This window comes from Bos indicus, chromosome 8 (assembly GCF_029378745.1).
Source record: "Bos indicus isolate NIAB-ARS_2022 breed Sahiwal x Tharparkar chromosome 8, NIAB-ARS_B.indTharparkar_mat_pri_1.0, whole genome shotgun sequence".
NCBI classification, from domain to species: Eukaryota; Metazoa; Chordata; class Mammalia; order Artiodactyla; family Bovidae; genus Bos; species Bos indicus.
Genome location: NC_091767.1, coordinates 58,908,231 through 58,923,274, shown reverse-complemented (window position 1 = coordinate 58,923,274; position 15,044 = coordinate 58,908,231). Strand labels below are relative to the sequence as shown.

General features: G+C 39.7%; 1 long non-coding RNA gene and 1 other non-coding gene across 2 annotated transcripts in view; both read left to right on the top strand.

The window, feature by feature from the left end:
* LOC139184559 (uncharacterized) overlaps positions 1–15,044 on the top strand; it is an 89,984-nt gene that overhangs the window by 23,369 nt on the left and 51,571 nt on the right. The gene's annotated exons all lie outside the window — the stretch shown is intronic.
* Positions 7,713–7,848, top strand: LOC139184706 (small nucleolar RNA SNORA2/SNORA34 family). The gene has a single exon (XR_011568271.1). It is a non-coding gene; the product is annotated as a small nucleolar RNA SNORA2/SNORA34 family (small nucleolar RNA).

Sequence of the window (15,044 nt, the reverse complement as noted above, 5' to 3'; positions counted from 1 at the left end):
GGGTGAATTGGGTTAGCTCGGCAGCCATGCTGTTTACAGTGTAGCTTCCACCCAGGCTTACGTTTCTTTACCTAAAACACCTTATGCAGAAGTGTTTTGGTAACATAAGCACTTCCTGTGAACCATTTATCCAGGAGTTTTAAAAATTGTTGTTGTGGTATTATGGCCTGACTTGAGGCCTCTAAGTTATGTTAACAATGTGTTAAATATGAAAATTAAAAATAAATAGTCATGTAAAGATTTTAATTTGCTTTATTATTGTGGCATCAGATTTACTTGCAAAGTACCCAAATTTTCTTAAATGAAAACAATATAGTTTCCACAGGTAACTTTACCATTTAAAAGTTTTACAGCCTTTAGAACTTTATGTATAATGGAAAACATGTTAATTTCTTGATTTAGATCTCATAAGATCTCATAAGATACTTCCTACCATGTCATGTCATAAAGAACTTGAACTAAAAGAGTTGAAGATTTTCACTGTCTGAAACAGAATTCATTTTGGAAGGAAAGTCATACATGTTTGCTTAATAACCTGAACACTGCTTTTTCCTGGAAAACATCTCAATCCCAGGGAAAGTTTCTCCTTGAAATGCAGTTTCCTGTATGGCTAATAGGACATTTATCCTAACCACTGTAAGTACATATGCTGTCACTGGAGCCACAAATGTTCAATATTTTGCAGTAAATTCAAGTTCAACAGGCATTAAATTGATCAATGACCTGAAATTTGAAAAAAAGAAAAAAAATCTGGAGGAGGTATCAGTGGAGCTCCATTGTTGACCCCACTGGGTGTAAATCTGTCTGTAAGAGTGAGTCTTTTAAAATGCAATTGTTAAGCATATGGTATTTTTTGGTGAGGTAATTTAATTTTCCCAGCCTTAACCTGCTTTAGATGTTTAGAACTGTGTCTTCCTGATTTTCTTAAAATGGAATGTGCTCGCATTTTTGGTGGATTAAAGAAACTGAAGGCCAGGTGAACAATATGGGTACTTTTCTCTCTTATGTTTGCATTCAGGTTCAGTAATGTCTCCATTGTTATGAGTTATGTGGCATGAAAGCCCTGTATATCGGGGTATATAAGATAGACCATGTAATTTAACATTAGAGAAAAAAGAAACTATATGACCAGGCAATCATACGATATGTAGCTGATAGAGGCCTAAGGGAGAGATGTGAGTTGTCTTGTGAGGATGCTGTGATTATTATACCCACTGTACATAAGAAAATGGGAAATTAGACTGCTTAATCAGCTTGCTCAAACTGACATGGCTGTTAGGTTTGTACAAAAGTAACTGTGGTTACTTTTGGACCGTGAATTTTAAATCATTATAACTAGGTTCAAACACATCTTTATTAATCAAAATAGGAACCATTACAATCAACACAGTTTTTGCCGACGAGAAATGTTTGTTTATTCCTGTAGTTTGGGTTTCCCAGGTGGTGCAATGGTAAAGAATCCACCTGACAAAGAAGGGGCACAAGAGATGCAGGTTCGATCCCTGGGTCGGGAAGATCCCCTGGAGGAGGAAGACTACTCCACTATTCTCGCCTGGAAAACCCCATGGACAGAGAAGTCTGGTGGGCTACAGTCCATGGGGTCACTAAGGGTCAGGACACAACTGAGTGACTGAACACACACGCATTCCTGTAGTGTAAAAATCCTGCTTCAGGATTCACTGAACTCTTGGAAGGCATTTTCTGCTTCCTGCTGGTTGTGGAAGTGTTTTTCCTGCAAAAAGTTGTTGAGATGCTTGAAGAAGTGGTGGTTGGTTAGTGAGAGGTCAGGTGAATATGGTGAATGAGGTAAAACTTCATAGCCCAATTCGTTCAATTTTTAAAGTGTTGGTTGTGTGACATGCGGTTGAATGTTGTCATGGGAAAGAATTGGGCCCATTCTGTTGACCAATGCTGGGTGCAGGCATTGCAGTTTTCAGTGCATTTTATCAATTTACTGAGCATATTTCTCAGATGTAGTGGTTTCGCCAGGATTCAGAAAGCTGTTGTCGATCAGACAGGCAGCAGAATACCAAATAGTGACCTTGACCTTTTTTGGGTGCAAATTTGGCTTTGGGAAGTGCTTTGAAGTTTCTTCTTGGTCCAACCACTGAGCTGGTTGTCACCGGTTGTCATTATAAAATCCACTTTTTGTTGCATGTCATAATCCGATTGAGAAATGGTTTTGTTATTGTTGCATAGGATAAGAGAAGATGACACTTCAAAATGATTTTTTTTAAATTTTCGGTCAGTTTATGAGGCACCCAATTATCGAGCTTTTTCACATTTCCAATTTGCTTCAGGTGCCAGACAACTGTAGAATGGTTGACATTGAGTTCTTTGGCAACTTCTCGTGCAATTGTAAGAGGATCAGCTTAGATGATCTCAATTTGTTGTCAGCTTCCGACGGCTAGCCACTGGGCTCCTCATCTTTGAGGCTCTCCACTCCTTTGCAAAACTTCTTGAACCACCACTGCACTGTATGCTAGTTAGCAGTTAATGCATTGTTAATGTTGCAAGTTGTCTCCACCGCTTTATGACACATTTTGAACTCGAATAAGAAAATCACTTGAATTTGCTTTTTGTCTAACATAATTTCTATAGTCTAAAATAAATATAAAATAAACAGCAAGTAATAAGTGGTTAGTAAAAAACATAAAGCGAGAAATGCACATTAAAATGATGTATAACAGAGCTGCATTTATTTAAGAATGTATCCAATATCAAAACAGCAAAGTTCAACATTGAAAAACCACAATTACTTTTGCAGCAACCTAATACTAAGTGGCAAAATTGGGACTTTTTGCTACTCTGAACCTCTGGCTTGTCTTTAATGTTGGTAATCTGAAGATTCTGTTCTCTCTTCCTCTTTACTCTCTCTCTCTGACTGTTTTCTACCCTCATGGTTTCTAGAATTTTGTCTAGCTGATGACTTCCAATTTCTGTATTTTTCTGTATTTTAATCTCCATCTTTTAAAAAATTCCATGATCACATTCCCACCCACCAACAGATGGAAATTCCATAGGCATGACTGCCGCCAACATATCTAAAATCTAAAGTGTTCATTTTTCTCTACAATTATTCCTCAGTCTACATTCCCTTTCTCAGGAACTACCAGCATTATCACTAAAACATAGTCACCCAGAGTCAGTCTTGACTCCTTCCTGGCTTTCTCCATCACCTACCTTTAGTGGGCTCTGGGTCCCTATTGACTTAGTGACCTCTCTGTAATCTTTCTTGAATCTGTCCATGTTTTTTCTCTCTCTCTGTTCTTCTTTAGGCCTGAGAATTTCCTACCCCAGTTAGTTCAGGAGGCACCTAAGTTTCTGCCTCAGAGTTTCTCCAACATTAGTTCATTCTTTACCCTGTAATCAGGGTAATCTTTATAAGTGAAAATCCAGTTCATACTTTTTTTTCTCGCACCCCGACATTGGTGTTCTACCTACAACAGAAAGTGCAAGTTCCCTAGCAAGTGGCAAATAGTCCCTCAGAGCCCAGCATCACCTACCTTTGTTTGAATCTCTTATCTTGCTTCCCAAATGACTGATAATCTATAGACACAGCAAACTTTGCTTCCTGTCATGGCCACGTTCTTTTATACCTCTTTGCCTCATGCGTGCTGTTTCCTACACCTAGGATCTCCCTCATTAAATGGAGGTGAATTCCTATCCCATCAAGAGGTTGCTCCACTGGCAAAGTCTCCATGAAACTGCATCTCCACAAAGCCTGTCTTCCCGTCACCCCAGCATGGCTGTAGTGCACCCTTTGTGTTCCTGCAAAAGCTGTGCTTTTGTGTTAGCAACTTTCTTTCAGGCACATGCTAATGATTTATTTAGAAGACAGCTGTCTCTCTCTCTTTCAAAGCTCACTGGTTGAGGGTCCCAGAGCTTGGCATAAATCAGACATTTGTTTAATGACCAAATGGTTGCTATTTTGCATTGGAAAGTTGGGTGAATTTTCTATTGTCACTGTAACAAATCCCCATTGGCCTAGTGGTTTAAACAATAGAAATGTATTATCATACAGTTCTGGAGGTTAAAATTCTGAACTGAGTCTGATATGGTTTATGGGTTGAACTGTGAAGAAGGTTCAACTCTCTCTTTTCCTGAGTCTTTGTTTCCTCATCTGTGAAGTAAGTAGACTGATGCTCATCTGTTACCCATCAGGATTTTGTGGGTGTGCTTTGCATGTATTAAATAAGGAATATGTGAAAATAGTAGCATAGTGTTTATGAACACTAAAGAGTAAGAACAAGCTTTTCCTTTTTCCCCTACTCACAGGGCAGTGGTTTTCAAAGATTAGCGCATATCAGCTCCTTCTTGGGCTATGCTGACCAGTTTAGTAGCCATTGGCTGCCTGACGTGTGGCTGATCCAAGCTGAGATGTGCTGGATGTATTAAATAAATACTGGCTTTTGAAGATGGTATAAACATTGTAAAATAACTCATTGATATTTTTATTGGTAACATGATGAAATGATAATATCTTTGCAATACTGAGTTAAAATATATTAATAAAATTAATTTCACCTATTTCTCTTTACATTTTGGATGTGGCTGCTGAAACATTGTAATGACATTTGTAGATTACAGTCTATTCCTCTTCAATAGTGTCACTGTCCTAGGAATCAGCATCTACTGCTCTGTAACAAACCGCCCAAACTGTAGTTGCCTAGAGCACCACTTTTTAGTTTTTATAATTATTGGAGTTGACTGGATCTCACTGGAGTGTCCACAGTTCCTCTCCCTCATGTGTTTGCAGTCAGATGAACAGGGACTTAGACGTGGTTTGCCTGTCTGCTGCCAGGATACTCCTCCCTGTGCATCTCAGCCCTCGGGACCTCTCTGCTGGCTTCTCTCCAGTGAAGATCCCTGGGCTGCTTTTATCGCAGCTCAGAGTAGCCAGACCTCTTTTTAAAAAACATGTATTTATTTATTTGGCTACGCCAAGTCTTAGTTGTGGTAAGCAGGATCTAGTTCCCTGACCAGGGATCAAACCTAGGCCCCCTGCACTGGGAGCACAGAGTCTTGGCCACTGGTCACCAGGGAGGTCTCTAGACCTTACTAATGCCTGGGTTGAAAGTGTCAGCACAGCCTTTCCTCACTTTTCTACTGGTCTGAGCAGTCACAGAGCAGGTAGGTACTGGCCATGGGGGAGCGGCAGAAGCTTCACCACTTTGTGGGAAGTGCCAGACACTGCAGGGAGGTGAAAACTCTTGGGGACGAGCTGTCACATTCTCCTCACCCAGAGACTGTGGTTCAGCTTGTCTGAGGGTGTATTTCCCATGCATCCCCAGGGGTAGGAGACTTCTTTTTCTTAAGATTTTGGATATTTTTGGTCCAATATTGCCTCTAGAAGTTAATTCTGCAAGAAATTTAGGAAGAGGCAAGAGGAAGACCTTTCCCCCTGAATTTTAAACATCTGTTATCTCCATGATCATAAATGGTAATAAAGCAATGACTTTTATCATAAGCATTAGCTGGGAATGGGAGCCATGTTCCAGGGTCCTAAGGAGTGAGCTGTGTGTGGCAGACTATATATAAATCATGTGAAACCACAAGAGAGGGCAGGAGTAGCCTGTGTGTGCATGTGAGTGTGTACACATGTATGTATGCATTTGGGTGTGTGTGTGTGCATGCATGCATGAGTGTGTGGTCTGGTGCTCAGAATGCAGGCACTGGAATCCACCTGCATGGTTGGAATCCCAGCCCTGCCACTTCTCCAGCTTTATGACCCAAGGGAAATTTCTTCACTTTTTTTTCTTTCATTTCCTCACATATAATGTGGGTCACAACAAAATTGCATAGCTGTTGCAAGGAATAAGTCAGGACCTACAAAGGATTTAGAATGCTGTCTGGGTAGCACATAGTAAGTGCTCAGCAGTGCTATTTTATTTCTCTGTTTATGGTTCAGTTTTATACCTCAGTAATCTTTCTCTCTCTTTTTCTCTCTCCAGAGAAGTAAAAAAAAAAAAAAAAAGATGAAAATGAGGATGACAATTACCAATCTGAGTGGGACCAGTTCCAAAAAGTCAACCCAGATAAGAATCATTGCAGTGGTTAAATCCCAAACATCCTTAGCCCGTGAAGCCTTTGTTCTCAGAGAACTGAATGTATGTGGCTTGTTTGCTTCTTATGTAGAGTGGTGCAATCCTGTGGACACTGTCATGTGGAGAGTTACCATGTGTGGAATCTGAGCAGTGCTCTGGGGTCCCTCCAGAACCTTGGCTCTTTTTGTGTTTTTTTTTTTTTTTTTTTTTTGCTGTGTTTCAATGAATGATTTGGACCCTCTGGTTAAATATACCTGTCTTGTCATTACAAAATCTTACCAGATGGCATGTAAATGTTTTTAAAGTGGTTAAAAAAAAATCATATGCTCAGATCAAAGCTATAGAAGATTGCTGACTTTGTAGATAACCTATAACATTTACTTCCAACATTCAATACTGGAAAACTAGGAAATGGGGGTTACCAGCCTAGCTGCACTGTTAACTAGTCTTGTGGTCACCAGCCCACATAGATCCGTTTTCCTCCTCTGTAAGCAGGCAGCATGGCCTTTCAGACCTGGACCCTCTTGGCTCATAGCAGCGGGAAGGACAGCATGATGGCCACAGTTAATAAGGACTCTTGTCCTTCATGCTTTTTAAATATTGGAGCATTTATTCTTCTCACTTTTTATACAAGAACAGAATTTAATTGAGAGGAAAAATAGTAATGTTTTAAACTTCAGTGGAGACAGAAAAATCTATTTTTTATGTATAAAGAATGAAAATATTTTTGCAAGAGAAAAAGTTTGTGTATAGAAGAGGGTATTTTTAAATCTCAGAATACTTGTAAAGTTCATGGTTTGAATTCTGTGTTAAAAGTTCTGATGAGAACATATAAAGCAACACACTACTGAAAGCATAATGTGCAGGAAAGTTGTCACATTTCACTTAAAAAGCACACACCAGCAAGTGACTGCCAGGGGCTGGTGAAGGAGAAACAGAGTGACTACTAATGGGTATAGTTTCTTTGGGGGATGATGAAAATGCTCTGGAATTGTACAACTTTGTGAATATACTAAAACCCACTAAATTGTGTATTTGAAATGGTGAATATTATGGTATGTGAATTATATCTCATTAATGCCAAAGCCTTTGACTGTGTAGATCACAATAAACTGTGGAAAATTCTGAAAGAGATGGGAATACCAGACCACTTGACCTACCTCTTGAGAAATCTGTATGCAGGTCAGGAAGCAACAGTTAGAACTGGACATGGAACAACAGACTGGTTCCAATTAGGAAAAGGCTGTATATTGTCACCCTGCTTATTTAACTGATATGCAGAGTACATCATGAGAAATGCTGGGCTGGAAGAAGCACAAGCTGAAATCAAGATTTCTGGGAGAAATATCAATAACCTCAGATATGCAGATGACACCACCCTTATGGCAGAAAGTGAAGAAGAACTAAAGAGCCTCTTGATGAAAGTGAAAGAGGAGAGTGAAAAAGTTGGCTTAAAGCTCAGCATTCAGAAAACAAAGATCATGGCATCTGGTCCGATCACTTCATGGCAAATAGATGGAGAAACAGTGGAAAGAGTGGCAGACTTTATTTTTTGGGGCTCCAAAATCACTGCAGATGGTGACTGCAGCCATGAAATTAAAAGACACTTACTCCTTGGGAGAAAAGTTATGACCAACCTAGACAGCATATTAAAAAGCAGAGACATTGGCCCTGAATCAAGGCCAGCAGTTTGCTGAAGCTGTTGGTTTCAAACAGGAGCCTAAAGAAGTCTCTTTCTATGGTCTGTTGGCCATTTCAGATCTTGGAAATGTAATGGTCAATTCATTAGAAAGAAACATCTCAGTCGTTAGTGATAGGGGCTAATACTTATTTATAGTTGATTAATACTAGGATTCCAAAATTTAGAGATCCCTGGTTTAACTTTTTATTAAAATTAAAATAATGTTAAAAAAAAAAAAAAAAAGCAGAGACTTACTTTGCCAACAAAGCTCCATCTAGTCAAGACTGTGGTTTTTCCAGGGGTCATATATGGATATGAGAGTTGGACTATAAAGAAAGCTGAGCACAGAAGAATTGATGCTTTTGAACTGTGGTGTTGGAGAAGACTCTTGAGAGTCCCTTGGATCCCTTGTAGATCCAACCAGTCCATCCTAAGGGAAATCAGTCCTGAACATTCATTGGAAGGACTGATGCTGAAGCTGAAACTCCAATACTTTGGCCACCTGATGTGAAGAGCTGACTCATTGGAAAAGACCCTGATGCTGGGAAAGATTGAAGGCAAGAGGAGAAGGGGATGACAGAGGATGAGGTAGTTGGATGGCATCACTGACTCAATGGATATGAGTTTGAGTAAACTCTTGGAGTTGGTGATGGACAGGGAGGCCTGGCATGCTGAAGTCCATGGGGTCGCAAAGAGTTGGACACGATTGAGCAACTGAACTGAACTGACTGAAAAAAAAATACACTAGTACTTAGAATGATTTAACATCTTGCCAAATGAAAGTATGCATGCTTGAATCTCTCCATGGTTTAGAAGCATAATCTCCAATATAATGCAAATTTCCTAACTCTCCCTGCATTCTATTTCTTAAATAATGAACAGTGAATAAAATGTTCTGTGTGGTTTTGGAAAGTCATCTCTTTTGAAGGGGTATTGTGGTTAAGGGACAGGCAAGTTGGAGTCTTTTGTCTGAGGTGACTGATGACTTACTCTTGCACACAGCCTGGTGGGTCCTGCTTGCTGGAAGCTATGTTGCCTCCCAGACTTCCCCACCAAAATGTCTTTAAGAGCTGAAAGAGTCAACGCCTGACCCCAGGCTGGCTCACTGAGGCCTGGTATTCAGGTTTTGGTTTTCAGTGACCTGAACCAATCAAATTATTCCCAGACAGAGACTTGAATTTACCTTGGTTCATAGGGCCAGGCCAAGTAGCTTGCTGAGAAAAACAGAAATAATAGTTCTTACTTATTGTACTAAGTAATCTAAGAACATCCCTTTTTGTTGAATTAAAACAGTTCCATGTAGCAAAGTGTCAATATTTGTCTTACAATTTATATATAAGAATGTACCTTTGATATAGAAGAATCATCTTGTTCTTTGCTTCTGGGTTTTACCACCAGCTTACCCAAACTGATTAGATTACAACGGTACCTCTGATAGACAAAGCCATCATCTTTAACTATTTGAACCTGGATAAATATTTTTGCAACAAAATCCAAATTAGAGACTTAAAGTTCCAGTTAGCAATCTTGTTGAAACAAAAGCTCTTTCTGTTGCCTTGCAATGGAATCAAGATTATTACCAACATTTGATTTCATGAAGGTGTTCACAAGTTTAAATAATGTTTTTGGTAAGAACAAAAGTATCTAATGTTTTTAACTTAGACTTAATTCAATACATTTGCATAGTTCTGTGCAAGTAACTCATCTTGGCTCAATTTTTCCTTTGAGAGCTTTTAAAATCACAATTATGCTACACTCTTTTATGTATCCTGATACATTGGATAATATTTTAGTTTCATCATGGAAAAGAACATTGAATATGGAGACATTTTTCACTGTTAACTTTTAGCCTCATACATTTTCATAATTTATTTTTTTCCACTTGCTGCTTTATATGACATATGTGACATTTGATTATTTAATACTAAATGTGATTTGCATAAAGCCAAACCACACAACCCTCTTGCTGAAGATAAAACTGAGGTTAAAGATAAAGATTTATCTTCATATTTGTATAGTGAATGACTTTAGAGTGATGGTTTTTGTGGGCTTTTATTGCATATGTGTGTAAGAATTTCATATGTATATATTAAGTAGGCCTCTGAGTATTGAATAATTGTTTTATGATTTTGATTTACATGGTTTACATTTTCATAGTATCAGCTATATTTCGTTTGTACTGTTTATGTCTCTTCAAACCATTAATAATTATCCCATAAAGTATAATTTTTATAGCAATGCAAATGTCCAAGGAACTACAAATGTTTTCTGCATTATAAATTCAGTACAGCATGCTTACTTGGGCCTTCTGGGTGTTCCCTTTCAGCATGGCTGCAGGCATCCCTGAAGCAGTTTTAGTTCTAGGATGTGCCTTCAGGAAACCGTGCCTTAAAGCACTGTTGTTTTCTGGCCTGGGTGAGAAGAGGATGAACGTATGGTCTGCAGTGCTGTGGCATAGCCTTGTCATCTCAGCCAGCTGACCAGCTTGGAGTGTGATGGTTAGGAATAGTGAGGCTGTCATAGAAAAGTTTCAGGATGTGCTCTGGTCATCCTCACGATCTCAGGGGTTAGTCCCTTTCTCTGACCCACCTCCCCCGCCTCCACTGCCTGCCCCGTGTCCCCCAGATAGCTTTTATTCATCCTTTTGTATTAGTATTTTTTTTAATGTTTATTTTTTTATTTGGCTGAGCCAGGTCTTGGCTGCAGCCCGTGAGCTCTTAGTTGCAGCATGTGAGATCTAGTTCCCTGACCAGGGATCGAACCTGAGCCCTCTGCACTGGGAGCACAGATTCTTAGCCACTGGAGCACTGGGGAAGTCCCCTTTTGCTTTAGCGTAAACATCACTTCCTTCAGGAAGTTTACCCTCTTGACCCCAAACCAGGATGATGCCGCCTGCTATCTTTGTGTAGCACCCTTTCCAACTGGTCAACATCCTCACTGTTCTTATATTTGTTCAGCTAGACATATGCCCTGAGCTTTATCCCTGCTTGCTGCTGCTTCCACTCTGCTTTACACAGTCCTTCAAAAATGAACTGTTTAAGGCAGGATTTACAGAGTTTTTGCAGGCACATACACAGAGACACTCATACACAGTGGACAAGAATAGTATAAATAAGAGACAGCATGTGTAGTGGCCATGGGCATGAACTCTGCAGCCAGCCTGCATGGTTTGAACTTGGCCCCATGTACTTACCGGTAGGTAACTATGAGCAAGGGGCATAACCTCTGTGTATCCCAGCTTCTTCATTGGTAAAATAGGGGTGATGATAACAGCTTTCTCAATATGAAGACTAAATGAGTTAATGTATGAAAAGGGCTTGGAACAGTACCTGGCACTTTGATCAGTCAATTAAAAAAGAAAAATATGAAGCACAATTGATTGCATTTGTCTTGTTCAGGACCCTGGGTACTACCATAAGTACATGACAACTCCTGAAATTTACCGTGTTACCTGGGGGATGGGGCATTGGAGAGGATTCATTGTGACATAAGTTCATTCACCTCTCACATATATTCTTGGTGTTTCGATGGACACAAAGTTGGTGTATCATACAGGATAGGATATTGTGTAGAGTGGATTAAAAGAGAAGGAAATCACAAAGAAAAATGAGGCCCATGGAGTTAGAATGTAAAGTTGTGAATGGAGTACTTATAAGTATGGAATTTCCAGTTATTAAGGGCTGATTAGATGAAGTAGTTGAAGGGATTAAGAATATACAAGACTTCTGACCAAGATTTTGAATCTAAATGACAGTAAATGGTGGTGGTGATTTCTAACTACATGGAAGTTAACCTTTATGTTAATAATAGGATGTAGCCTGTCAACAGGGATCTCCAGTGGATATACCCAAAACACCACAAAATGAGAATACATCCCTAGCAAAGCATATTGTTTTGCAAGCCTTAAAGTAAAAATAACATCTCTTCTATCCAGATCTAGATGTTAAGATATGTCTTCATAGCTGAAAATGGAAAAGAGGCACAAATGCTTCAACTCAAAATTGCAGGGCAAGATAAATTTTCATGTGCAAAATTCTAGGATTAATTACTTATTAAAATTTTTTTTTCTGCATCTGTGTATCAGGTTTATTTGTGAATTTATGTTTCTTAAATATTTTCAGAGAGTGGAAATTTAGTTGTAAGACCCTTTAACTTTTGACCTTGCAGGGTGGCAGTGCATAAACCATGTTCCATGGCATTTGAAATATATTTTCATAGAGTCCTATGCTGTTGTTAGGATTTTGGCTTTCTAAAAACCTTTCAACCCCAGTTTTCTGGCACATCATCCCATTGCTGTGCAGCAGGATACAACTCAGGAGCCGGATAAAGATCTCTGCACGGGGAGTCTTATGAGTAGTTCCAGTGTGGTTTTAGGAGTAAAATTAATGTTCTTTCAGTTCAGTTCAGTTCAGTTCAGTCACTCAGTTGTGTCCGACTCTTTGTGACCCCATGAATCACAGCATGCCAGGCCTCCCTGTCCATTACCAACTCCTGGAGTTCACCCAAACTCATGTGCATCAAGTCAGTGATGCCATCCAGCCATCTCATCCTCTGTCGTCCCCTTCTTCTCCTGCCCCCAATTCCTCCCAGCATCAGAGTCTTTTCCAATGAGTCAACTCTTTGCATGAGGTGGCCAAAGTATTGGAGTTTCAGCCTTAGCATCAGTCCTTCCAATGAACACCCAGGACTGGTCTCCTTTAGGATGGACTGATTGGATCTCCTTGCAGTCCAAGGGACATGCAAGAGTCTTCTCCAACACCACAGTACAAAAGCATCAATTCTTTGGTGCTCAGCTTTCTTCACAGTCCAACTCTCACATCCATACGTGACCATTGGAAAAACCATAGCCTTGACTAGACAGACCTTTGTTGGCAAAGTAATGTCTCTGCTTTTCAATATGCTATCTAGGTTGGTCATAACTTTCCTTCCAAGGAGTAAGTGTCTTTTAATTTCATGGCTGCAATCACCATCTACAGTGATTTTGGAGCCCCCCAAAATAAAGTCTGACACTGTTTCCACTGTTTCCCCATCTATTTGCCATGAAGTGATGGGACCAGATGCCATGATCTTCGTTTTCTGAATGTTGAGCTTTAAGCCAACTTTTTCACTCTCCTCTTTCACTTTCATCAAGAGGCTTTTTAGTTCCTCTTTCACTTTCTGCCATAAGGGTGGTGCCATCTGCATATCTGAGGTTATTGATATTTCTCCCAGCAATCTTGATTCCAGCTTGTGTTTCTTTCAGCCCAGCGTTTCTCATGATGCACTCTGCGTATAAGTTAAATAGGCAAGGTGACAACATACAGCCTTGACGTACTCCTTTTCCTATTTGGAACCAGTCTGTTCCATGTCCATTAATTTCCCAAAAATATCATCTCTTCTTGATTGGTTATTCCAGAAATAGATATTTTGTCTCAGATAAAACCCCAAAACTTTTTAGCATGATCTCTCAGGCCCTTGGTGATCTCCCTCCTAACTGTTCCCTCACTAATTCACTTGTGTTTATTGAGCTCGACTATATCCTGGATATGATTCTAGACACTGGGGAAGTGTAGCGGTAAGATAGATTCTCAAGCAGACTACATTCTTGTGGGCATTGATCAAAAACATGTAATTTTTTTCCCATCTGAGACAGAAATAGGGATTTTTATCCATAGACCCAATGAGACCATGACCGCAAGTATTATAAGAACCCCTACCCTGAGTGAGAAGCTGCAAATTTAGTATATTCAGATGATAATTCCCATGTAGTAATCAAAACTCCAAATTTGATTTAGAGATGTTAGTTTTTTATAAGCTCTCATTCAGGGCTGCTTCAGCCTGGAAGCCTGCTGTGGGAAGGAGGGCTTGATTCCCTGCTCTGTCCTGCACCTCTGATTTACTGCTTACTGCTAATACATAGATATTCCTTGAGGCTCCAAGCAAGGGGAGCCTGGTGCTCACACCATATATGCTGTTTTATATGTTAGCAAGCTAAATCTCAAAGAAGAAAAAGATGCATGTGGCCAGTAGTTCTTGACCATCAAGTGTGCTGAAGTTTAAGGATAAAATGTGTTGGCCCTTGCAGGAATGTGTTGTATAGTCTACTCCTGCCTTAAGACTGGAGCTCTGAAACTAACCTGATTTAATCATCCCTCTTACAGTCATGAGCATGGGCTGAGGAAGTAAGGAAGGTTTAAAGATTGAAGATAACTGGGTTAAGAGTCAGAAATATTGAATGTTTTCTGGGGTGAGATGGTATATAATTTTTCTTCTCTGTAAACCTCCATTGAAACTAGAGTCAAATGGATATTTCTTTTAAAGGTACAAACCTGCAAAGACAGAAGACAATAGCAACAAAGTTATGAAACTGGAGAGCAGATTAAAGTTTGGAAATGAGCTAACAGCCCAAGAAAGCTGAATCTGAGGCCAGTAGTGGGGGAAAGCTGAGAGTACTCTAGATTTACACTGCAGATTTCTCCCAAAGCTCAGGAGTTGGTGGAAGCATGGGGTTTAAAAGGGAAGGTGGGCAGGGGAAAGCAGTTTGAGAAGCAGTTCTATTCTTAAATATTCTCCCATGCTGTGCCACTACTACTGTGACCAAAGTCTGGAGATGTATTTTCTGGAGTGAAAGGGAGGGATGCTAGATTAGGGGCTAGGCCGGGCACTGTTGACTGTGTTGGTACTATTCAAAAAGCAGAAGAGTTAAGTGACACTATCTGAGTGCTCAGTGCTAAAAGCTGAAAATATGCACTCAGTTTTCAGGACACCGATGCCTTTATCTTTAGAGACTGAAAGACTTTTCCCTGTAATACTGGTCAGCTAAGAGGAAAGACCTCTTTCTAAGAAATAGGCCCTGTCCTCTTCACCCTACAGTAAAGTTCAAAGTTGGCAAGTTGCTCCCATTACTTGGAGCTTTCAATCAGGATTTTAGATCTTCTGAACAATTGAAGGGTCACTGGATTTTTATGGAAAGGCTCTAACATGTAAAATTGAGAGCAAATAAACAGAAAAATATCAACCTGGGGTGGGTGGGGGGAATAGAGCTTATGCAGAGAAAAAAGCTATCATTAATATATTTAGAGAGAGACAAGACTATTGCAGCCATGAAATAAGAACAAGGTACTATCAATGAAGAACATTCATAGAGCAAAAATAAGCTCTTAGAAATATGACAGTAAACGTTTTAAAAAGTAAACAATCTACACCAGAGTTTGGGATACAGATTCAAGGAGTCTTTCAGAAAGAAAAGCACAAAGAGAAACCAGGAGAGAAAGGAAGGACAACATTCAAAAATAGCTATTCCAGAAGGCAACAGCAGAAAAATCAGAATGACGTAA